This window comes from Kogia breviceps, chromosome 16 (assembly GCF_026419965.1).
Source record: "Kogia breviceps isolate mKogBre1 chromosome 16, mKogBre1 haplotype 1, whole genome shotgun sequence".
Classification (NCBI taxonomy): domain Eukaryota; kingdom Metazoa; phylum Chordata; class Mammalia; order Artiodactyla; family Physeteridae; genus Kogia; species Kogia breviceps.
Window position 1 is genome coordinate 182824 of NC_081325.1, and position 25659 is coordinate 208482.

The window sequence follows — 25659 nt, forward strand, 5'->3', positions numbered from 1 at the left end:
CCTCATGACGTGGATTTCATGGCTGAGTGACACTCCATTGGACCTACGTAGCACCACTTGTCCACTTGTCTTTGTCCACTTGTCCACTCGTCTTTGTCCACTTGGCTCTTTCCTGGGATATGAAACGTGTACCGGAGTGGAGGTTCTTGTCAAGACAGCAGCCCTCAACTTTGGGGTCCCTGTGTCTGGTTGATTTTTTGATTTTCCCAAGGTCAACGCCCATGTGTGGAAGTGCCCTATGCTCTGTGGTTCTGTGTTTTCCATGGTTTGGGAAAGAGGATACACTTGTGAAGATTGGCTGTTGGCCATTGACATCCCGCCCATCAGCTTAACAAGGCTCCCTTGACTCCGTGGCCTGTCCTGCCTTTCTGGTTTTTAGACTTTTTTCGCCTGGCCCTTTTGCCCCGGGGGGGGGCGAGAGATTTCTTTGTAGTGCTGATTTGCTCTCCCAGGTTGCTTGGTTGGCCAAAAAGGGCGTATGCGTTTTTTCCTGAATATATTCAGGAAAAAACGCATACGCCCTTTTTGGCCAACCGCATCATTGTCCACGTTCTGGCGCTTTTCATGTGCTATCGGGGCCATTCCGATGTACCCGTTGACATCCGTTTCCTGCAGTTCTGCCTTGCGTTCAGCGCCTCTTCGTAGCCTGACCGCAATATATTTTGGGGCGATAGTTATCGTTTAGAACTCTGCAGGTTTGGGAAGTGCAGTGCCCCTGAGCTCCATTTCCCAAGTCGCTTTTTTGTGAGTGGGACGCAACACGGCTGGATGGCTTCACGCCCTATTGTCGATCCGGGGTGGCAGGCTGAACCGCTGGTGAATTCTTCTTCGTGATGGGAAATGAGAGTGACATGTGCCCGACCAAACACCTCCAGCGAGTCTCTCATTGGTTCCCCCTCTTGCAGTTCATCCTGCGGACAAATTGCAGACGGTACGAAAGAGGCATGGAAAGGCGCCGAGTCTCCAAGTGGGGAGATTGTTAGTAAGGGGGCCTGAATGGAGAACACGAGCACCAGGAGATGAAAACTGAGGTGAGTTTCAGAAAGCTTTCCCGATCCCACGGTGTAGCATCCGCTGGGTTTCCAATGAGTGCTTTCGCTGTCGGAAGATTGCGTTGAACCTGGAGAGTTGGGACCCATGGAATGGGGAGCACGCAGGATTCCTTTCAAGGGTCTGCATTTGCTTTCCCAACCTCACCAATCGTCTCAGCCCCAAGAGTGTCCAGCCTTATGTCTTCTGCCGCTGGGGCTGTAGATGTGGTCAATCCTGGTTGCATGCCAGTCCCTGAACGCATTTTGGAAGAATTTCTCTCTGTTTTGCCCTGCTTGTTTCTTCTTTATGTTGGAAATGTATCCTCAGAATGGGTCTGAGCTGATTTTCCCTGCTGGTTTTAGGCCGCTTTACACACACTTGATGCACTTACACAGAGATATCAAGACTTAGCTTTTAAGATGCTTACTAGTCGGATAGATACTTGTGCGATGAACAGGGTCTGGTGAGTCCAGTTGATTGAGCAAGGAGTAGGTCGTGTCCATTCCATATTCGGTTTTCGGAAGGGTATCTGTGCTCATTTCAAACTCGAGTTTTATGCGTCACCCCACCTCAGCTTTCCCCTGAAGCAGGCATAAGTGTGTTTTCTAAAAGCGTGACTCTGTTCTGTTTGGGGATTCAGTGCATGGGGAGCGATTTTTACATTCCCTCGATAAGTGATATCATAAGTTTCTTTTTTTGTGGGACTTATTTCACTGAGGATGATCGTACCTAAATCCACTCAGGATGCTGCTACCAGCCTCATGACGTGGATTTCATGGCTGAGTGACACTCCATTGGACCTACGTAGCACCACTTGTCCACTTGTCCACTTGTCTTTGTCCACTTGTCCACTCGTCTTTGTCCACTTGGCTCTTTCCTGGGATATGAAACGTGTACCGGAGTGGAGGTTCTTGTCAAGACAGCAGCCCTCAACTTTGGGGTCCCTGTGTCTGGTTGATTTTTTCATTTTCCCAAGGTCAACGCCCATGTGTGGAAGTGCCCTATGCTCTGTGGTTCTGTGTTTTCCATGGTTTGGGAAAGAGGATACACTTGTGAAGATTGGCTGTTGGCCATTGACATCCCGCCCATCAGCTTAACAAGGCTCCCTTGACTCCGTGGCCTGTCCTGCCTTTCTGGTTTTTAGACTTTTTTCGCCTTGCCCTTTTGCCCCGGGGGGGGCGAGAGATTTCTTTGTAGTGCTGATTTGCTCTCCCAGGTTGCTTGGTTGGCCAAAAAGGGCGTATGCGTTTTTTCCTGAATATATTCAGGAAAAAACGCATACGCCCTTTTTGGCCAACCGCATCATTGTCCACGTTCTGGCGCTTTTCATGTGCTATCGGGGCCATTCCGATGTACCCGTTGACATCCGTTTCCTGCAGTTCTGCCTTGCGTTCAGCGCCTCTTCGTAGCCTGACCTCAATATATTTTGGGGCGATAGTTATCGTTTAGAACTCTGCAGGTTTGGGAAGTGCAGTGCCCCTGAGCTCCATTTCCCAAGTCGCTTTTTTGTGAGTGGGACGCAACACGGCTGGATGGCTTCACGCCCTATTGTCGATCCGGGGTGGCAGGCTGAACCGCTGGTGAATTCTTCTTCGTGATGGGAAATGAGAGTGACATGTGCCCGACCAAACACCTCCAGCGAGTCTCTCATTGGTTCCCCCTCTTGCAGTTCATCCTGCGGACAAATTGCAGACGGTACGAAAGAGGCATGGAAAGGCGCCGAGTCTCCAAGTGGGGAGATTGTTAGTAAGGGGGCCTGAATGGAGAACACGAGCACCAGGAGATGAAAACTGAGGTGAGTTTCAGAAAGCTTTCCCGATCCCACGGTGTAGCATCCGCTGGGTTTCCAATGAGTGCTTTCGCTGTCGGAAGATTGCGTTGAACCTGGAGAGTTGGGACCCATGGAATAGGGATCACGCAGGATTCCTTTTAAGGGTCTGCATTTGCTTTCCCAACCTCACCAATCGTCTCAGTCCCAAGAGTGTCCAGCCTTATGTCTTCTGCCGCTGGGGCTGTAGATGTGGTCAATCCTGGTTGCATGCCAGTCCCTGAACGCATTTTGGAAGAATTTCTCTCTGTTTTGCCCTGCTTGTTTCTTCTTTATGTTGGAAATGTATCCTCAGAATGGGTCTGAGCTGATTTTCCCTGCTGGTTTTAGGCCGCTTTACACACACTTGATGCACTTACACAGAGATATCAAGACTTAGCTTTTAAGATGCTTACTAGTCGGATAGATACTTGTGCGATGAACAGGGTCTGGTGAGTCCAGTTGATTGAGCAAGGAGTAGGTCGTGTCCATTCCATATTCGGTTTTCGGAAGGGTATCTGTGCTCATTTCAAACTCGAGTTTTATGCGTCACCCCACCTCACCTTTCCCCTGAAGCAGGCATAAGTGTGTTTTCTAAAAGCGTGACTCTGTTCTGTTTGGGGATTCAGTGCATGGGGAGCGATTTTTACATTCCCTCGATAAGTGATATCATAAGTTTCTTTTTTTGTGGGACTTATTTCACTGAGGATGATCGTACCTAAATCCACTCAGGATGCTGCTACCAGCCTCATGACGTGGATTTCATGGCTGAGTGACACTCCATTGGACCTACGTAGCACCACTTGTCCACTTGTCCACTTGTCTTTGTCCACTTGTCCACTCGTCTTTGTCCACTTGGCTCTTTCCTGGGATATGAAACGTGTACCGGAGTGGAGGTTCTTGTCAAGACAGCAGCCCTCAACTTTGGGGTCCCTGTGTCTGGTTGATTTTTTTATTTTCCCAAGGTCAACGCCCATGTGTGGAAGTGCCCTATGCTCTGTGGTTCTGTGTTTTCCATGGTTTGGGAAAGAGGATACACTTGTGAAGATTGGCTGTTGGCCATTGACATCCCGCCCATCAGCTTAACAAGGCTCCCTTGACTCCGTGGCCTGTCCTGCCTTTCTGGTTTTTAGACTTTTTTCGCCTGGCCCTTTTGCCCCGGGGGGGGGGCGAGAGATTTCTTTGTAGTGCTGATTTGCTCTCCCAGGTTGCTTGGTTGGCCAAAAAGGGCGTATGCGTTTTTTCCTGAATATATTCAGGAAAAAACGCATACGCCCTTTTTGGCCAACCGCATCATTGTCCACGTTCTGGCGCTTTTCATGTGCTATCGGGGCCATTCCGATGTACCCGTTGACATCCGTTTCCTGCAGTTCTGCCTTGCGTTCAGCGCCTCTTCGTAGCCTGACCTCAATATATTTTGGGGCGATAGTTATCGTTTAGAACTCTGCAGGTTTGGGAAGTGCAGTGCCCCTGAGCTCCATTTCCCAAGTCGCTTTTTTGTGAGTGGGACGCAACACGGCTGGATGGCTTCACGCCCTATTGTCGATCCGGGGTGGCAGGCTGAACCGCTGGTGAATTCTTCTTCGTGATGGGAAATGAGAGTGACATGTGCCCGACCAAACACCTCCAGCGAGTCTCTCATTGGTTCCCCCTCTTGCAGTTCATCCTGCGGACAAATTGCAGACGGTACGAAAGAGGCATGGAAAGGCGCCGAGTCTCCAAGTGGGGAGATTGTTAGTAAGGGGGCCTGAATGGAGAACACGAGCACCAGGAGATGAAAACTGAGGTGAGTTTCAGAAAGCTTTCCCGATCCCACGGTGTAGCATCCGCTGGGTTTCCAATGAGTGCTTTCGCTGTCGGAAGATTGCGTTGAACCTGGAGAGTTGGGACCCATGGAATAGGGATCACGCAGGATTCCTTTTAAGGGTCTGCATTTGCTTTCCCAACCTCACCAATCGTCTCAGCCCCAAGAGTGTCCAGCCTTATGTCTTCTGCCGCTGGGGCTGTAGATGTGGTCAATCCTGGTTGCATGCCAGTCCCTGAACGCATTTTGGAAGAAGTTCTCTCTGTTTTGCCCTGCTTGTTTCTTCTTTATGTTGGAAATGTATCCTCAGAATGGGTCTGAGCTGATTTTCCCTGCTGGTTTTAGGCCGCTTTACACACACTTGATGCACTTACACAGAGATATCAAGACTTAGCTTTTAAGATGCTTACTAGTCGGATAGATACTTGTGCGATGAACAGGGTCTGGTGAGTCCAGTTGATTGAGCAAGGAGTAGGTCGTGTCCATTCCATATTCGGTTTTCGGAAGGGTATCTGTGCTCATTTCAAACTCGAGTTTTATGCGTCACCCCACCTCAGCTTTCCCCTGAAGCAGGCATAAGTGTGTTTTCTAAAAGCGTGACTCTGTTCTGTTTGGGGATTCAGTGCATGGGGAGCGATTTTTACATTCCCTCGATAAGTGATATCATAAGTTTCTTTTTTTGTGGGACTTATTTCACTGAGGATGATCGTACCTAAATCCACTCAGGATGCTGCTACCAGCCTCATGACGTGGATTTCATGGCTGAGTGACACTCCATTGGACCTACGTAGCACCACTTGTCCACTTGTCCACTTGTCTTTGTCCACTTGTCCACTCGTCTTTGTCCACTTGGCTCTTTCCTGGGATATGAAACGTGTACCGGAGTGGAGGTTCTTGTCAAGACAGCAGCCCTCAACTTTGGGGTCCCTGTGTCTGGTTGATTTTTTTATTTTCCCAAGGTCAACGCCCATGTGTGGAAGTGCCCTATGCTCTGTGGTTCTGTGTTTTCCATGGTTTGGGAAAGAGGATACACTTGTGAAGATTGGCTGTTGGCCATTGACATCCCGCCCATCAGCTTAACAAGGCTCCCTTGACTCCGTGGCCTGTCCTGCCTTTCTGGTTTTTAGACTTTTTTCGCCTGGCCCTTTTGCCCCGGGGGGGGGGGCGAGAGATTTCTTTGTAGTGCTGATTTGCTCTCCCAGGTTGCTTGGTTGGCCAAAAAGGGCGTATGCGTTTTTTCCTGAATATATTCAGGAAAAAACGCATACGCCCTTTTTGGCCAACCGCATCATTGTCCACGTTCTGGCGCTTTTCATGTGCTATCGGGGCCATTCCGATGTACCCGTTGACATCCGTTTCCTGCAGTTCTGCCTTGCGTTCAGCGCCTCTTCGTAGCCTGACCTCAATATATTTTGGGGCGATAGTTATCGTTTAGAACTCTGCAGGTTTGGGAAGTGCAGTGCCCCTGAGCTCCATTTCCCAAGTCGCTTTTTTGTGAGTGGGACGCAACACGGCTGGATGGCTTCACGCCCTATTGTCGATCCGGGGTGGCAGGCTGAACCTCTGGTGAATTCTTCTTCGTGATGGGAAATGAGAGTGACATGTGCCCGACCAAACACCTCCAGCGAGTCTCTCATTGGTTCCCCCTCTTGCAGTTCATCCTGCGGACAAATTGCAGACGGTACGAAAGAGGCATGGAAAGGCGCCGAGTCTCCAAGTGGGGAGATTGTTAGTAAGGGGGCCTGAATGGAGAACACGAGCACCAGGAGATGAAAACTGAGGTGAGTTTCAGAAAGCTTTCCCGATCCCACGGTGTAGCATCCGCTGGGTTTCCAATGAGTGCTTTCGCTGTCGGAAGATTGCGTTGAACCTGGAGAGTTGGGACCCATGGAATAGGGATCACGCAGGATTCCTTTTAAGGGTCTGCATTTGCTTTCCCAACCTCACCAATCGTCTCAGCCCCAAGAGTGTCCAGCCTTATGTCTTCTGCCGCTGGGGCTGTAGATGTGGTCAATCCTGGTTGCATGCCAGTCCCTGAACGCATTTTGGAAGAAGTTCTCTCTGTTTTGCCCTGCTTGTTTCTTCTTTATGTTGGAAATGTATCCTCAGAATGGGTCTGAGCTGATTTTCCCTGCTGGTTTTAGGCCGCTTTACACACACTTGATGCACTTACACAGAGATATCAAGACTTAGCTTTTAAGATGCTTACTAGTCGGATAGATACTTGTGCGATGAACAGGGTCTGGTGAGTCCAGTTGATTGAGCAAGGAGTAGGTCGTGTCCATTCCATATTCGGTTTTCGGAAGGGTATCTGTGCTCATTTCAAACTCGAGTTTTATGCGTCACCCCACCTCAGCTTTCCCCTGAAGCAGGCATAAGTGTGTTTTCTAAAAGCGTGACTCTGTTCTGTTTGGGGATTCAGTGCATGGGGAGCGATTTTTACATTCCCTCGATAAGTGATATCATAAGTTTCTTTTTTTGTGGGACTTATTTCACTGAGGATGATCGTACCTAAATCCACTCAGGATGCTGCTACCAGCCTCATGACGTGGATTTCATGGCTGAGTGACACTCCATTGGACCTACGTAGCACCACTTGTCCACTTGTCCACTTGTCTTTGTCCACTTGTCCACTCGTCTTTGTCCACTTGGCTCTTTCCTGGGATATCAAACGTGTACCGGAGTGGAGGTTCTTGTCAAGACAGCAGCCCTCAACTTTGGGGTCCCTGTGTCTGGTTGATTTTTTCATTTTCCCAAGGTCAACGCCCATGTGTGGAAGTGCCCTATGCTCTGTGGTTCTGTGTTTTCCATGGTTTGGGAAAGAGGATACACTTGTGAAGATTGGCTGTTGGCCATTGACATCCCGCACATCAGCTTAACAAGGCTCCCTTGACTCCGTGGCCTGTCCTGCCTTTCTGGTTTTTAGACTTTTTTCGCCTGGCCCTTTTGCCCCGGGGGGGGCGAGAGATTTCTTTGTAGTGCTGATTTGCTCTCCCAGGTTGCTTGGTTGGCCAAAAAGGGCGTATGCGTTTTTTCCTGAATATATTCAGGAAAAAACGCATACGCCCTTTTTGGCCAACCGCATCATTGTCCACGTTCTGGCGCTTTTCATGTGCTATCGGGGCCATTCCGATGTAGCCGTTGACATCCGTTTCCTGCAGTTCTGCCTTGCGTTCAGCGCCTCTTCGTAGCCTGACCTCAATATATTTTGGGGCGATAGTTATCGTTTAGAACTCTGCAGGTTTGGGAAGTGCAGTGCCCCTGAGCTCCATTTCCCAAGTCGCTTTTTTGTGAGTGGGACGCAACACGGCTGGATGGCTTCACGCCCTATTGTCGATCCGGGGTGGCAGGCTGAACCGCTGGTGAATTCTTCTTCGTGATGGGAAATGAGAGTGACATGTGCCCGACCAAACACCTCCAGCGAGTCTCTCATTGGTTCCCCCTCTTGCAGTTCATCCTGCGGACAAATTGCAGACGGTACGAAAGAGGCATGGAAAGGCGCCGAGTCTCCAAGTGGGGAGATTGTTAGTAAGGGGGCCTGAATGGAGAACACGAGCACCAGGAGATGAAAACTGAGGTGAGTTTCAGAAAGCTTTCCCGATCCCACGGTGTAGCATCCGCTGGGTTTCCAATGAGTGCTTTCGCTGTCGGAAGATTGCGTTGAACCTGGAGAGTTGGGACCCATGGAATAGGGATCACGCAGGATTCCTTTTAAGGGTCTGCATTTGCTTTCCCAACCTCACCAATCGTCTCAGCCCCAAGAGTGTCCAGCCTTATGTCTTCTGCCGCTGGGGCTGTAGATGTGGTCAATCCTGGTTGCATGCCAGTCCCTGAACGCATTTTGGAAGAATTTCTCTCTGTTTTGCCCTGCTTGTTTCTTCTTTATGTTGGAAATGTATCCTCAGAATGGGTCTGAGCTGATTTTCCCTGCTGGTTTTAGGCCGCTTTACACACACTTGATGCACTTACACAGAGATATCAAGACTTAGCTTTTAAGATGCTTACTAGTCGGATAGATACTTGTGCGATGAACAGGGTCTGGTGAGTCCAGTTGATTGAGCAAGGAGTAGGTCGTGTCCATTCCATATTCGGTTTTCGGAAGGGTATCTGTGCTCATTTCAAACTCGAGTTTTATGCGTCACCCCACCTCACCTTTCCCCTGAAGCAGGCATAAGTGTGTTTTCTAAAAGCGTGACTCTGTTCTGTTTGGGGATTCCGTGCATGGGGAGCGATTTTTACATTCCCTCGATAAGTGATATCATAAGTTTCTTTTTTTGTGGGACTTATTTCACTGAGGATGATCGTACCTAAATCCACTCAGGATGCTGCTACCAGCCTCATGACGTGGATTTCATGGCTGAGTGACACTCCATTGGACCTACGTAGCACCACTTGTCCACTTGTCCACTTGTCTTTGTCCACTTGTCCACTCGTCTTTGTCCACTTGGCTCTTTCCTGGGATATGAAACGTGTACCGGAGTGGAGGTTCTTGTCAAGACAGCAGCCCTCAACTTTGGGGTCCCTGTGTCTGGTTGATTTTTTCATTTTCCCAAGGTCAACGCCCATGTGTGGAAGTGCCCTATGCTCTGTGGTTCTGTGTTTTCCATGGTTTGGGAAAGAGGATACACTTGTGAAGATTGGCTGTTGGCCATTGACATCCCGCCCATCAGCTTAACAAGGCTCCCTTGACTCCGTGGCCTGTCCTGCCTTTCTGGTTTTTAGACTTTTTTCGCCTGGCCCTTTTGCCCCGGGGGGGGGGCGAGAGATTTCTTTGTAGTGCTGATTTGCTCTCCCAGGTTGCTTGGTTGGCCAAAAAGGGCGTATGCGTTTTTTCCTGAATATATTCAGGAAAAAACGCATACGCCCTTTTTGGCCAACCGCATCATTGTCCACGTTCTGGCGCTTTTCATGTGCTATCGGGGCCATTCCGATGTACCCGTTGACATCCGTTTCCTGCAGTTCTGCCTTGCGTTCAGCGCCTCTTCGTAGCCTGACCTCAATATATTTTGGGGCGATAGTTATCGTTTAGAACTCTGCAGGTTTGGGAAGTGCAGTGCCCCTGAGCTCCATTTCCCAAGTCGCTTTTTTGTGAGTGGGACGCAACACGGCTGGATGGCTTCACGCCCTATTGTCGATCCGGGGTGGCAGGCTGAACCGCTGGTGAATTCTTCTTCGTGATGGGAAATGAGAGTGACATGTGCCCGACCAAACACCTCCAGCGAGTCTCTCATTGGTTCCCCCTCTTGCAGTTCATCCTGCGGACAAATTGCAGACGGTACGAAAGAGGCATGGAAAGGCGCCGAGTCTCCAAGTGGGGAGATTGTTAGTAAGGGGGCCTGAATGGAGAACACGAGCACCAGGAGATGAAAACTGAGGTGAGTTTCAGAAAGCTTTCCCGATCCCACGGTGTAGCATCCGCTGGGTTTCCAATGAGTGCTTTCGCTGTCGGAAGATTGCGTTGAACCTGGAGAGTTGGGACCCATGGAATAGGGATCACGCAGGATTCCTTTTAAGGGTCTGCATTTGCTTTCCCAACCTCACCAATCGTCTCAGCCCCAAGAGTGTCCAGCCTTATGTCTTCTGCCGCTGGGGCTGTAGATGTGGTCAATCCTGGTTGCATGCCAGTCCCTGAACGCATTTTGGAAGAATTTCTCTCTGTTTTGCCCTGCTTGTTTCTTCTTTATGTTGGAAATGTATCCTCAGAATGGGTCTGAGCTGATTTTCCCTGCTGGTTTTAGGCCGCTTTACACACACTTGATGCACTTACACAGAGATATCAAGACTTAGCTTTTAAGATGCTTACTAGTCGGATAGATACTTGTGCGATGAACAGGGTCTGGTGAGTCCAGTTGATTGAGCAAGGAGTAGGTCGTGTCCATTCCATATTCGGTTTTCGGAAGGGTATCTGTGCTCATTTCAAACTCGAGTTTTATGCGTCACCCCACCTCACCTTTCCCCTGAAGCAGGCATAAGTGTGTTTTCTAAAAGCGTGACTCTGTTCTGTTTGGGGATTCCGTGCATGGGGAGCGATTTTTACATTCCCTCGATAAGTGATATCATAAGTTTCTTTTTTTGTGGGACTTATTTCACTGAGGATGATCGTACCTAAATCCACTCAGGATGCTGCTACCAGCCTCATGACGTGGATTTCATGGCTGAGTGACACTCCATTGGACCTACGTAGCACCACTTGTCCACTTGTCCACTTGTCTTTGTCCACTTGTCCACTCGTCTTTGTCCACTTGGCTCTTTCCTGGGATATGAAACGTGTACCGGAGTGGAGGTTCTTGTCAAGACAGCAGCCCTCAACTTTGGGGTCCCTGTGTCTGGTTGATTTTTTGATTTTCCCAAGGTCAACGCCCATGTGTGGAAGTGCCCTATGCTCTGTGGTTCTGTGTTTTCCATGGTTTGGGAAAGAGGATACACTTGTGAAGATTGGCTGTTGGCCATTGACATCCCGCACATCAGCTTAACAAGGCTCCCTTGACTCCGTGGCCTGTCCTGCCTTTCTGGTTTTTAGACTTTTTTCGCCTGGCCCTTTTGCCCCGGGGGGGGGGGCGAGAGATTTCTTTGTAGTGCTGATTTGCTCTCCCAGGTTGCTTGGTTGGCCAAAAAGGGCGTATGCGTTTTTTCCTGAATATATTCAGGAAAAAACGCATACGCCCTTTTTGGCCAACCGCATCATTGTCCACGTTCTGGCGCTTTTCATGTGCTATCGGGGCCATTCCGATGTACCCGTTGACATCCGTTTCCTGCAGTTCTGCCTTGCGTTCAGCGCCTGTTCGTAGCCTGACCTCAATATATTTTGGGGCGATAGTTATCGTTTAGAACTCTGCAGGTTTGGGAAGTGCAGTGCCCCTGAGCTCCATTTCCCAAGTCGCTTTTTTGTGAGTGGGACGCAACACGGCTGGATGGCTTCACGCCCTATTGTCGATCCGGGGTGGCAGGCTGAACCGCTGGTGAATTCTTCTTCGTGATGGGAAATGAGAGTGACATGTGCCCGACCAAACACCTCCAGCGAGTCTCTCATTGGTTCCCCCTCTTGCAGTTCATCCTGCGGACAAATTGCAGACGGTACGAAAGAGGCATGGAAAGGCGCCGAGTCTCCAAGTGGGGAGATTGTTAGTAAGGGGGCCTGAATGGAGAACACGAGCACCAGGAGATGAAAACTGAGGTGAGTTTCAGAAAGCTTTCCCGATCCCACGGTGTAGCATCCGCTGGGTTTCCAATGAGTGCTTTCGCTGTCGGAAGATTGCGTTGAACCTGGAGAGTTGGGACCCATGGAATGGGGATCACGCAGGATTCCTTTCAAGGGTCTGCATTTGCTTTCCCAACCTCACCAATCGTCTCAGCCCCAAGAGTGTCCAGCCTTATGTCTTCTGCCGCTGGGGCTGTAGATGTGGTCAATCCTGGTTGCATGCCAGTCCCTGAACGCATTTTGGAAGAATTTCTCTCTGTTTTGCCCTGCTTGTTTCTTCTTTATGTTGGAAATGTATCCTCAGAATGGGTCTGAGCTGATTTTCCCTGCTGGTTTTAGGCCGCTTTACACACACTTGATGCACTTACACAGAGATATCAAGACTTAGCTTTTAAGATGCTTACTAGTCGGATAGATACTTGTGCGATGAACAGGGTCTGGTGAGTCCAGTTGATTGAGCAAGGAGTAGGTCGTGTCCATTCCATATTCGGTTTTCGGAAGGGTATCTGTGCTCATTTCAAACTCGAGTTTTATGCGTCACCCCACCTCACCTTTCCCCTGAAGCAGGCATAAGTGTGTTTTCTAAAAGCGTGACTCTGTTCTGTTTGGGGATTCCGTGCATGGGGAGCGATTTTTACATTCCCTCGATAAGTGATATCATAAGTTTCTTTTTTTGTGGGACTTATTTCACTGAGGATGATCGTACCTAAATCCACTCAGGATGCTGCTACCAGCCTCATGACGTGGATTTCATGGCTGAGTGACACTCCATTGGACCTACGTAGCACCACTTGTCCACTTGTCTTTGTCCACTTGTCCACTCGTCTTTGTCCACTTGGCTCTTTCCTGGGATATGAAACGTGTACCGGAGTGGAGGTTCTTGTCAAGACAGCAGCCCTCAACTTTGGGGTCCCTGTGTCTGGTTGATTTTTTTATTTTCCCAAGGTCAACGCCCATGTGTGGAAGTGCCCTATGCTCTGTGGTTCTGTGTTTTCCATGGTTTGGGAAAGAGGATACACTTGTGAAGATTGGCTGTTGGCCATTGACATCCCGCCCATCAGCTTAACAAGGCTCCCTTGACTCCGTGGCCTGTCCTGCCTTTCTGGTTTTTAGACTTTTTTCGCCTGGCCCTTTTGCCCCGGGGGGGGGGCGAGAGATTTCTTTGTAGTGCTGATTTGCTCTCCCAGGTTGCTTGGTTGGCCAAAAAGGGCGTATGCGTTTTTTCCTGAATATATTCAGGAAAAAACGCATACGCCCTTTTTGGCCAACCGCATCATTGTCCACGTTCTGGCGCTTTTCATGTGCTATCGGGGCCATTCCGATGTACCCGTTGACATCCGTTTCCTGCAGTTCTGCCTTGCGTTCAGCGCCTCTTCGTAGCCTGACCTCAATATATTTTGGGGCGATAGTTATCGTTTAGAACTCTGCAGGTTTGGGAAGTGCAGTGCCCCTGAGCTCCATTTCCCAAGTCGCTTTTTTGTGAGTGGGACGCAACACGGCTGGATGGCTTCACGCCCTATTGTCGATCCGGGGTGGCAGGCTGAACCGCTGGTGAATTCTTCTTCGTGATGGGAAATGAGAGTGACATATGCCCGACCAAACACCTCCAGCGAGTCTCTCATTGGTTCCCCCTCTTGCAGTTCATCCTGCGGACAAATTGCAGACGGTACGAAAGAGGCATGGAAAGGCGCCGAGTCTCCAAGTGGGGAGATTGTTAGTAAGGGGGCCTGAATGGAGAACACGAGCACCAGGAGATGAAAACTGAGGTGAGTTTCAGAAAGCTTTCCCGATCCCACGGTGTAGCATCCGCTGGGTTTCCAATGAGTGCTTTCGCTGTCGGAAGATTGCGTTGAACCTGGAGAGTTGGGACCCATGGAATAGGGATCACGCAGGATTCCTTTTAAGGGTCTGCATTTGCTTTCCCAACCTCACCAATCGTCTCAGCCCCAAGAGTGTCCAGCCTTATGTCTTCTGCCGCTGGGGCTGTAGATGTGGTCAATCCTGGTTGCATGCCAGTCCCTGAACGCATTTTGGAAGAATTTCTCTCTGTTTTGCCCTGCTTGTTTCTTCTTTATGTTGGAAATGTATCCTCAGAATGGGTCTGAGCTGATTTTCCCTGCTGGTTTTAGGCCGCTTTACACACACTTGATGCACTTACACAGAGATATCAAGACTTAGCTTTTAAGATGCTTACTAGTCGGATAGATACTTGTGCGATGAACAGGGTCTGGTGAGTCCAGTTGATTGAGCAAGGAGTAGGTCGTGTCCATTCCATATTCGGTTTTCGGAAGGGTATCTGTGCTCATTTCAAACTCGAGTTTTATGCGTCACCCCACCTCACCTTTCCCCTGAAGCAGGCATAAGTGTGTTTTCTAAAAGCGTGACTCTGTTCTGTTTGGGGATTCCGTGCATGGGGAGCGATTTTTACATTCCCTCGATAAGTGATATCATAAGTTTCTTTTTTTGTGGGACTTATTTCACTGAGGATGATCGTACCTAAATCCACTCAGGATGCTGCTACCAGCCTCATGACGTGGATTTCATGGCTGAGTGACACTCCATTGGACCTACGTAGCACCACTTGTCCACTTGTCCACTTGTCTTTGTCCACTTGTCCACTCGTCTTTGTCCACTTGGCTCTTTCCTGGGATATGAAACGTGTACTGGAGTGGAGGTTCTTGTCAAGACAGCAGCCCTCAACTTTGGGGTCCCTGTGTCTGGTTGATTTTTTCATTTTCCCAAGGTCAACGCCCATGTGTGGAAGTGCCCTATGCTCTGTGGTTCTGTGTTTTCCATGGTTTGGGAAAGAGGATACACTTGTGAAGATTGGCTGTTGGCCATTGACATCCCGCCCATCAGCTTAACAAGGCTCCCTTGACTCCGTGGCCTGTCCTGCCTTTCTGGTTTTTAGACTTTTTTCGCCTTGCCCTTTTGCCCCGGGGGGGGCGAGAGATTTCTTTGTAGTGCTGATTTGCTCTCCCAGGTTGCTTGGTTGGCCAAAAAGGGCGTATGCGTTTTTTCCTGAATATATTCAGGAAAAAACGCATACGCCCTTTTTGGCCAACCGCATCATTGTCCACGTTCTGGCGCTTTTCATGTGCTATCGGGGCCATTCCGATGTACCCGTTGACATCCGTTTCCTGCAGTTCTGCCTTGCGTTCAGCGCCTCTTCGTAGCCTGACCTCAATATATTTTGGGGCGATAGTTATCGTTTAGAACTCTGCAGGTTTGGGAAGTGCAGTGCCCCTGAGCTCCATTTCCCAAGTCGCTTTTTTGTGAGTGGGACGCAACACGGCTGGATGGCTTCACGCCCTATTGTCGATCCGGGGTGGCAGGCTGAACCGCTGGTGAATTCTTCTTCGTGATGGGAAATGAGAGTGACATGTGCCCGACCAAACACCTCCAGCGAGTCTCTCATTGGTTCCCCCTCTTGCAGTTCATCCTGCGGACAAATTGCAGACGGTACGAAAGAGGCATGGAAAGGCGCCGAGTCTCCAAGTGGGGAGATTGTTAGTAAGGGGGCCTGAATGGAGAACACGAGCACCAGGAGATGAAAACTGAGGTGAGTTTCAGAAAGCTTTCCCGATCCCACGGTGTAGCATCCGCTGGGTTTCCAATGAGTGCTTTCGCTGTCGGAAGATTGCGTTGAACCTGGAGAGTTGGGACCCATGGAATGGGGAGCACGCAGGATTCCTTTCAAGGGTCTGCATTTGCTTTCCCAACCTCACCAATCGTCTCAGCCCCAAGAGTGTCCAGCCTTATGTCTTCTGCCGCTGGGGCTGTAGATGTGGTCAATCCTGGTTGCATGCCAGTCCCTGAACGCATTTTGGAAGAATTTCTCTCTGTTTTGCCCTGCTTGTTTCTTCTTTATGTTGGAAATGTATCCTCAGAATGGGTCTGAGCTGATTTTCCCTGCTGGTTTTAGGCCGCTTTACACACACTTGATGCACTTACACAGAGATATCAAGACTTAGCTTTTAAGATGCTTACTAGTCGGATAGATACTTGTGCGATGAACAGGGTCTGGTGAGTCCAGTTGATTGAGCAAGGAGTAGGTCGTGTCCATTCCATATTCGGTTTTCGGAAGGGTATCTGTGCTCATTTCAAACTCGAGTTTTATGCGTCACCCCACCTCAGCTTTCCCCTGAAGCAGGCATAAGTGTGTTTTCTAAAAGCGTGACTCTGTTCTGTTTGGGGATTCAGTGCATGGGGAGCGATTTTTACATTCCCTCGATAAGTGATATCATAAGTTTCTTTTTTTGTGGGACTTATTTCACTGAGGATGATCGTACCTAAATCCACTCAGGATGCTGCTACCAGCCTCATGACGTGGATTTCATGGCTGAGTGACACTCCATTGGACCTACGTAGCACCACTTGTCCACTTGTCCACTTGTCTTTGTCCACTTGTCCACTCGTCTTTGTCCACTTGGCTCTTTCCTGGGATATCAAACGTGTACCGGAGTGGAGGTTCTTGTCAAGACAGCAGCCCTCAACTTTGGGGTCCCTGTGTCTGGTTGATTTTTTGATTTTCCCAAGGTCAACGCCCATGTGTGGAAGTGCCCTATGCTCTGTGGTTCTGTGTTTTACATGGTTTGGGAAAGAGGATACACTTGTGAAGATTGGCTGTTGGCCATTGACATCCCGCCCATCAGCTTAACAAGGCTCCCTTGACTCCGTGGCCTGTCCTGCCTTTCTGGTTTTTAGACTTTTTTCGCCTGGCCCTTTTGCCCCGGGGGGGGGCGAGAGATTTCTTTGTAGTGCTGATTTGCTCTCCCAGGTTGCTTGGTTGGCCAAAAAGGGCGTATGCGTTTTTTCCTGAATATATTCAGGAAAAAACGCATACGCCCTTTTTGGCCAACCGCATCATTGTCCACGTTCTGGCGCTTTTCATGTGCTATCGGGGCCATTCCGATGTACCCGTTGACATCCGTTTCCTGCAGTTCTGCCTTGCGTTCAGCGCCTCTTCGTAGCCTGACCTCAATATATTTTGGGGCGATAGTTATCGTTTAGAACTCTGCAGGTTTGGGAAGTGCAGTGCCCCTGAGCTCCATTTCCCAAGTCGCTTTTTTGTGAGTGGGACGCAACACGGCTGGATGGCTTCACGCCCTATTGTCGATCCGGGGTGGCAGGCTGAACCGCTGGTGAATTCTTCTTCGTGATGGGAAATGAGAGTGACATGTGCCCGACCAAACACCTCCAGCGAGTCTCTCATTGGTTCCCCCTCTTGCAGTTCATCCTGCGGACAAATTGCAGACGGTACGAAAGAGGCATGGAAAGGCGCCGAGTCTCCAAGTGGGGAGATTGTTAGTAAGGGGGCCTGAATGGAGAACACGAGCACCAGGAGATGAAAACTGAGGTGAGTTTCAGAAAGCTTTCCCGATCCCACGGTGTAGCATCCGCTGGGTTTCCAATGAGTGCTTTCGCTGTCGGAAGATTGCGTTGAACCTGGAGAGTTGGGACCCATGGAATAGGGATCACGCAGGATTCCTTTTAAGGGTCTGCATTTGCTTTCCCAACCTCACCAATCGTCTCAGCCCCAAGAGTGTCCAGCCTTATGTCTTCTGCCGCTGGGGCTGTAGATGTGGTCAATCCTGGTTGCATGCCAGTCCCTGAACGCATTTTGGAAGAATTTCTCTCTGTTTTGCCCTGCTTGTTTCTTCTTTATGTTGGAAATGTATCCTCAGAATGGGTCTGAGCTGATTTTCCCTGCTGGTTTTAGGCCGCTTTACACACACTTGATGCACTTACACAGAGATATCAAGACTTAGCTTTTAAGATGCTTACTAGTCGGATAGATACTTGTGCGATGAACAGGGTCTGGTGAGTCCAGTTGATTGAGCAAGGAGTAGGTCGTGTCCATTCCATATTCGGTTTTCGGAAGGGTATCTGTGCTCATTTCAAACTCGAGTTTTATGCGTCACCCCACCTCACCTTTCCCCTGAAGCAGGCATAAGTGTGTTTTCTAAAAGCGTGACTCTGTTCTGTTTGGGGATTCCGTGCATGGGGAGCGATTTTTACATTCCCTCGATAAGTGATATCATAAGTTTCTTTTTTTGTGGGACTTATTTCACTGAGGATGATCGTACCTAAATCCACTCAGGATGCTGCTACCAGCCTCATGACGTGGATTTCATGGCTGAGTGACACTCCATTGGACCTACGTAGCACCACTTGTCCACTTGTCCACTTGTCTTTGTCCACTTGTCCACTCGTCTTTGTCCACTTGGCTCTTTCCTGGGATATGAAACGTGTACCGGAGTGGAGGTTCTTGTCAAGACAGCAGCCCTCAACTTTGGGGTCCCTGTGTCTGGTTGATTTTTTTATTTTCCCAAGGTCAACGCCCATGTGTGGAAGTGCCCTATGCTCTGTGGTTCTGTGTTTTCCATGGTTTGGGAAAGAGGATACACTTGTGAAGATTGGCTGTTGGCCATTGACATCCCGCCCATCAGCTTAACAAGGCTCCCTTGACTCCGTGGCCTGTCCTGCCTTTCTGGTTTTTAGACTTTTTTCGCCTGGCCCTTTTGCCCCGGGGGGGGGGCGAGAGATTTCTTTGTAGTGCTGATTTGCTCTCCCAGGTTGCTTGGTTGGCCAAAAAGGGCGTATGCGTTTTTTCCTGAATATATTCAGGAAAAAACGCATACGCCCTTTTTGGCCAACCGCATCATTGTCCACGTTCTGGCGCTTTTCATGTGCTATCGGGGCCATTCCGATGTACCCGTTGACATCCGTTTCCTGCAGTTCTGCCTTGCGTTCAGCGCCTCTTCGTAGCCTGACCTCAATATATTTTGGGGCGATAGTTATCGTTTAGAACTCTGCAGGTTTGGGAAGTGCAGTGCCCCTGAGCTCCATTTCCCAAGTCGCTTTTTTGTGAGTGGGACGCAACACGGCTGGATGGCTTCACGCCCTATTGTCGATCCGGGGTGGCAGGCTGAACCGCTGGTGAATTCTTCTTCGTGATGGGAAATGAGAGTGACATGTGCCCGACCAAACACCTCCAGCGAGTCTCTCATTGGTTCCCCCTCTTGCAGTTCATCCTGCGGACAAATTGCAGACGGTACGAAAGAGGCATGGAAAGGCGCCGAGTCTCCAAGTGGGGAGATTGTTAGTAAGGGGGCCTGAATGGAGAACACGAGCACCAGGAGATGAAAACTGAGGTGAGTTTCAGAAAGCTTTCCCGATCCCACGGTGTAGCATCCGCTGGGTTTCCAATGAGTGCTTTCGCTGTCGGAAGATTGCGTTGAACCTGGAGAGTTGGGACCCATGGAATAGGGATCACGCAGGATTCCTTTTAAGGGTCTGCATTTGCTATCCCAACCTCACCAATCGTCTCAGCCCCAAGAGTGTCCAGCCTTATGTCTTCTGCCGCTGGGGCTGTAGATGTGGTCAATCCTGGTTGCATGCCAGTCCCTGAACGCATTTTGGAAGAATTTCTCTCTGTTTTGCCCTGCTTGTTTCTTCTTTATGTTGGAAATGTATCCTCAGAATGGGTCTGAGCTGATTTTCCCTGCTGGTTTTAGGCCGCTTTACACACACTTGATGCACTTACACAGAGATATCAAGACTTAGCTTTTAAGATGCTTACTAGTCGGATAGATACTTGTGCGATGAACAGGGTCTGGTGAGTGCAGTTGATTGAGCAAGGAGTAGGTCGTGTCCATTCCATATTCGGTTTTCGGAAGGGTATCTGTGCTCATTTCAAACTCGAGTTTTATGCGTCACCCCACCTCACCTTTCCCCTGAAGCAGGCATAAGTGTGTTTTCTAAAAGCGTGACTCTGTTCTGTTTGGGGATTCCGTGCATGGGGAGCGATTTTAACATTCCCTCGATAAGTGATATCATAAGTTTCTTTTTTTGTGGGACTTATTTCACTGAGGATGATCGTACCTAAATCCACTCAGGATGCTGCTACCAGCCTCATGACGTGGATTTCATGGCTGAGTGACACTCCATTGGACCTACGTAGCACCACTTGTCCACTTGTCCACTTGTCTTTGTCCACTTGTCCACTCGTCTTTGTCCACTTGGCTCTTTCCTGGGATATGAAACGTGTACCGGAGTGGAGGTTCTTGTCAAGACAGCAGCCCTCAACTTTGGGGTCCCTGTGTCTGGTTGATTTTTTCATTTTCCCAAGGTCAACGCCCATGTGTGGAAGTGCCCTATGCTCTGTGGTTCTGTGTTTTCCATGGTTTGGGAAAGAGGATACACTTGTGAAGATTGGCTGTTGGCCATTGACATCCCGCCCATCAGCTTAACAAGGCTCCCTTGACTCCGTGGCCTGTCCTGCCTTTCTGGTTTTTAGACTTTTTTCGCCTTGCCCTTTTGCCCCGGGGGGGGCGAGAGATTTCTTTGTAGTGCTGATTTGCTCTCCCAGGTTGCTTGGTTGGCCAAAAAGGGCGTATGCGTTTTTTCCTGAATATATTCAGGAAAAAACGCATACGCCCTTTTTGGCCAACCGCATCATTGTCCACGTTCTGGCGCTTTTCATGTGCTATCGGGGCCATTCCGATGTACCCGTTGACATCCGTTTCCTGCAGTTCTGCCTTGCGTTCAGCGCCTCTTCGTAGCCTGACCTCAATATATTTTGGGGCGATAGTTATCGTTTAGAACTCTGCAGGTTTGGGAAGTGCAGTGCCCCTGAGCTCCATTTCCCAAGTCGCTTTTTTGTGAGTGGGACGCACCACGGCTGGATGGCTTCACGCCCTATTGTCGATCCGGGGTGGCAGGCTGAACCGCTGGTGAATTCTTCTTCGTGATGGGAAATGAGAGTGACATGTGCCCGACCAAACACCTCCAGCGAGTCTCTCATTGGTTCCCCCTCTTGCAGTTCATCCTGCGGACAAATTGCAGACGGTACGAAAGAGGCATGGAAAGGCGCCGAGTCTCCAAGTGGGGAGATTGTTAGTAAGGGGGCCTGAATGGAGAACACGAGCACCAGGAGATGAAAACTGAGGTGAGTTTCAGAAAGCTTTCCCGATCCCACGGTGTAGCATCCGCTGGGTTTCCAATGAGTGCTTTCGCTGTCGGAAGATTGCGTTGAACCTGGAGAGTTGGGACCCATGGAATGGGGAGCACGCAGGATTCCTTTCAAGGGTCTGCATTTGCTTTCCCAACCTCACCAATCGTCTCAGCCCCAAGAGTGTCCAGCCTTATGTCTTCTGCCGCTGGGGCTGTAGATGTGGTCAATCCTGGTTGCATGCCAGTCCCTGAACGCATTTTGGAAGAATTTCTCTCTGTTTTGCCCTGCTTGTTTCTTCTTTATGTTGGAAATGTATCCTCAGAATGGGTCTGAGCTGATTTTCCCTGCTGGTTTTAGGCCGCTTTACACACACTTGATGCACTTACACAGAGATATCAAGACTTAGCTTTTAAGATGCTTACTAGTCGGATAGATACTTGTGCGATGAACAGGGTCTGGTGAGTCCAGTTGATTGAGCAAGGAGTAGGTCGTGTCCATTCCATATTCGGTTTTCGGAAGGGTATCTGTGCTCATTTCAAACTCGAGTTTTATGCGTCACCCCACCTCAGCTTTCCCCTGAAGCAGGCATAAGTGTGTTTTCTAAAAGCGTGACTCTGTTCTGTTTGGGGATTCAGTGCATGGGGAGCGATTTTTACATTCCCTCGATAAGTGATATCATAAGTTTCTTTTTTTGTGGGACTTATTTCACTGAGGATGATCGTACCTAAATCCACTCAGGATGCTGCTACCAGCCTCATGACGTGGATTTCATGGCTGAGTGACACTCCATTGGACCTACGTAGCACCACTTGTCCACTTGTCCACTTGTCTTTGTCCACTTGTCCACTCGTCTTTGTCCACTTGGCTCTTTCCTGGGATATGAAACGTGTACCGGAGTGGAGGTTCTTGTCAAGACAGCAGCCCTCAACTTTGGGGTCCCTGTGTCTGGTTGATTTTTTGATTTTCCCAAGGTCAACGCCCATGTGTGGAAGTGCCCTATGCTCTGTGGTTCTGTGTTTTCCATGGTTTGGGAAAGAGGATACAGTTGTGAAGATTGGCTGTTGGCCATTGACATCCCGCCCATCAGCTTAACAAGGCTCCCTTGACTCCGTGGCCTGTCCTGCCTTTCTGGTTTTTAGACTTTTTTCGCCTGGCCCTTTTGCCCCGGGGGGGGCGAGAGATTTCTTTGTAGTGCTGATTTGCTCTCCCAGGTTGCTTGGTTGGCCAAAAAGGGCGTATGCGTTTTTTCCTGAATATATTCAGGAAAAAACGCATACGCCCTTTTTGGCCAACCGCATCATTGTCCACGTTCTGGCGCTTTTCATGTGCTATCGGGGCCATTCCGATGTACCCGTTGACATCCGTTTCCTGCAGTTCTGCCTTGCGTTCAGCGCCTCTTCGTAGCCTGACCTCAATATATTTTGGGGCGATAGTTATCGTTTAGAACTCTGCAGGTTTGGGAAGTGCAGTGCCCCTGAGCTCCATTTCCCAAGTCGCTTTTTTGTGAGTGGGACGCAACACGGCTGGATGGCTTCACGCCCTATTGTCGATCCGGGGTGGCAGGCTGAACCGCTGGTGAATTCTTCTTCGTGATGGGAAATGAGAGTGACATGTGCCCGACCAAACACCTCCAGCGAGTCTCTCATTGGTTCCCCCTCTTGCAGTTCATCCTGCGGACAAATTGCAGACGGTACGAAAGAGGCATGGAAAGGCGCCGAGTCTCCAAGTGGGGAGATTGTTAGTAAGGGGGCCTGAATGGAGAACACGAGCACCAGGAGATGAAAACTGAGGTGAGTTTCAGAAAGCTTTCCCGATCCCACGGTGTAGCATCCGCTGGGTTTCCAATGAGTGCTTTCGCTGTCGGAAGATTGCGTTGAACCTGGAGAGTTGGGACCCATGGAATGGGGAGCACGCAGGATTCCTTTCAAGGGTCTGCATTTGCTTTCCCAACCTCACCAATCGTCTCAGCCCCAAGAGTGTCCAGCCTTATGTCTTCTGCCGCTGGGGCTGTAGATGTGGTCAATCCTGGTTGCATGCCAGTCCCTGAACGCATTTTGGAAGAATTTCTCTCTGTTTTGCCCTGCTTGTTTCTTCTTTATGTTGGAAATGTATCCTCAGAATGGGTCTGAGCTGATTTTCCCTGCTGGTTTTAGGCCGCTTTACACACACTTGATGCACTTACACAGAGATATCAAGACTTAGCTTTGAAGATGCTTACTAGTCGGATAGATACTTGTGCGATGAACAGGGTCTGGTGAGTCCAGTTGATTGAGCAAGGAGTAGGTCGTGTCCATTCCATATTCGGTTTTCGGAAGGGTATCTGTGCTCATTTCAAACTCGAGTTTTATGCGTCACCCCACCTCAGCTTTCCCCTGAAGCAGGCATAAGTGTGTTTTCTAAAAGCGTGACTCTGTTCTGTTTGGGGATTCAGTGCATGGGGAGCGATTTTTACATTCCCTCGATAAGTGATATCATAAGTTTCTTTTTTTGTGGGACTTATTTCACTGAGGATGATCGTACCTAAATCCACTCAGGATGCTGCTACCAGCCTCATGACGTGGATTTCATGGCTGAGTGACACTCCATTGGACCTACGTAGCACCACTTGTCCACTTGTCCACTTGTCTTTGTCCACTTGTCCACTCGTCTTTGTCCACTTGGCTCTTTCCTGGGATATCAAACGTGTACCGGAGTGGAGGTTCTTGTCAAGACAGCAGCCCTCAACTTTGGGGTCCCTGTGTCTGGTTGATTTTTTGATTTTCCCAAGGTCAACGCCCATGTGTGGAAGTGCCCTATGCTCTGTGGTTCTGTGTTTTCCATGGTTTGGGAAAGAGGATACAGTTGTGAAGATTGGCTGTTGGCCATTGACATCCCGCCCATCAGCTTAACAAGGCTCCCTTGACTCCGTGGCCTGTCCTGCCTTTCTGGTTTTTAGACTTTTTTCGCCTGGCCCTTTTGCCCCGGGGGGGGCGAGAGATTTCTTTGTAGTGCTGATTTGCTCTCCCAGGTTGCTTGGTTGGCCAAAAAGGGCGTATGCGTTTTTTCCTGAATATATTCAGGAAAAAACGCATACGCCCTTTTTGGCCAACCGCATCATTGTCCACGTTCTGGCGCTTTTCATGTGCTATCGGGGCCATTCCGATGTACCCGTTGACATCCGTTTCCTGCAGTTCTGCCTTGCGTTCAGCGCCTCTTCGTAGCCTGACCTCAATATATTTTGGGGCGATAGTTATCGTTTAGAACTCTGCAGGTTTGGGAAGTGCAGTGCCCCTGAGCTCCATTTCCCAAGTCGCTTTTTTGTGAGTGGGACGCAACACGGCTGGATGGCTTCACGCCCTATTGTCGATCCGGGGTGGCAGGCTGAACCGCTGGTGAATTCTTCTTCGTGATGGGAAATGAGAGTGACATGTGCCCGACCAAACACCTCCAGCGAGTCTCTCATTGGTTCCCCCTCTTGCAGTTCATCCTGCGGACAAATTGCAGACGGTACGAAAGAGGCATGGAAAGGCGCCGAGTCTCCAAGTGGGGAGATTGTTAGTAAGGGGGCCTGAATGGAGAACACGAGCACCAGGAGATGAAAACTGAGGTGAGTTTCAGAAAGCTTTCCCGATCCCACGGTGTAGCATCCGCTGGGTTTCCAATGAGTGCTTTCGCTGTCGGAAGATTGCGTTGAACCTGGAGAGTTGGGACCCATGGAATAGGGATCACGCAGGATTCCTTTTAAGGGTCTGCATTTGCTTTCCCAACCTCACCAATCGTCTCAGCCCCAAGAGTGTCCAGCCTTATGTCTTCTGCCGCTGGGGCTGTAGATGTGGTCAATCCTGGTTGCATGCCAGTCCCTGAACGCATTTTGGAAGAAGTTCTCTCTGTTTTGCCCTGCTTGTTTCTTCTTTATGTTGGAAATGTATCCTCAGAATGGGTCTGAGCTGATTTTCCCTGCTGGTTTTAGGCCGCTTTACACACACTTGATGCACTTACACAGAGATATCAAGACTTAGCTTTGAAGATGCTTACTAGTCGGATAGATACTTGTGCGATGAACAGGGTCTGGTGAGTCCAGTTGATTGAGCAAGGAGTAGGTGGTGTCCATTCCATATTCGGTTTTCGGAAGGGTATCTGTGCTCATTTCAAACTCGAGTTTTATGCGTCACCCCACCTCACCTTTCCCCTGAAGCAGGCATAAGTGTGTTTTCTAAAAGCGTGACTCTGTTCTGTTTGGGGATTCAGTGCATGGGGAGCGATTTTTACATTCCCTCGATAAGTGATATCATAAGTTTCTTTTTTTGTGGGACTTATTTCACTGAGGATGATCGTACCTAAATCCACTCAGGATGCTGCTACCAGCCTCATGACGTGGATTTCATGGCTGAGTGACACTCCATTGGACCTACGTAGCACCACTTGTCCACTTGTCTTTGTCCACTTGTCCACTCGTCTTTGTCCACTTGGCTCTTTCCTGGGATATGAAACGTGTACCGGAGTGGAGGTTCTTGTCAAGACAGCAGCCCTCAACTTTGGGGTCCCTGTGTCTGGTTGATTTTTTCATTTTCCCAAGGTCAACGCCCATGTGTGGAAGTGCCCTATGCTCTGTGGTTCTGTGTTTTACATGGTTTGGGAAAGAGGATACACTTGTGAAGATTGGCTGTTGGCCATTGACATCCCGCCCATCAGCTTAACAAGGCTCCCTTGACTCCGTGGCCTGTCCTGCCTTTCTGGTTTTTAGACTTTTTTCGCCTGGCCCTTTTGCCCCGGGGGGGGGCGAGAGATTTCTTTGTAGTGCTGATTTGCTCTCCCAGGTTGCTTGGTTGGCCAAAAAGGGCGTATGCGTTTTTTCCTGAATATATTCAGGAAAAAACGCA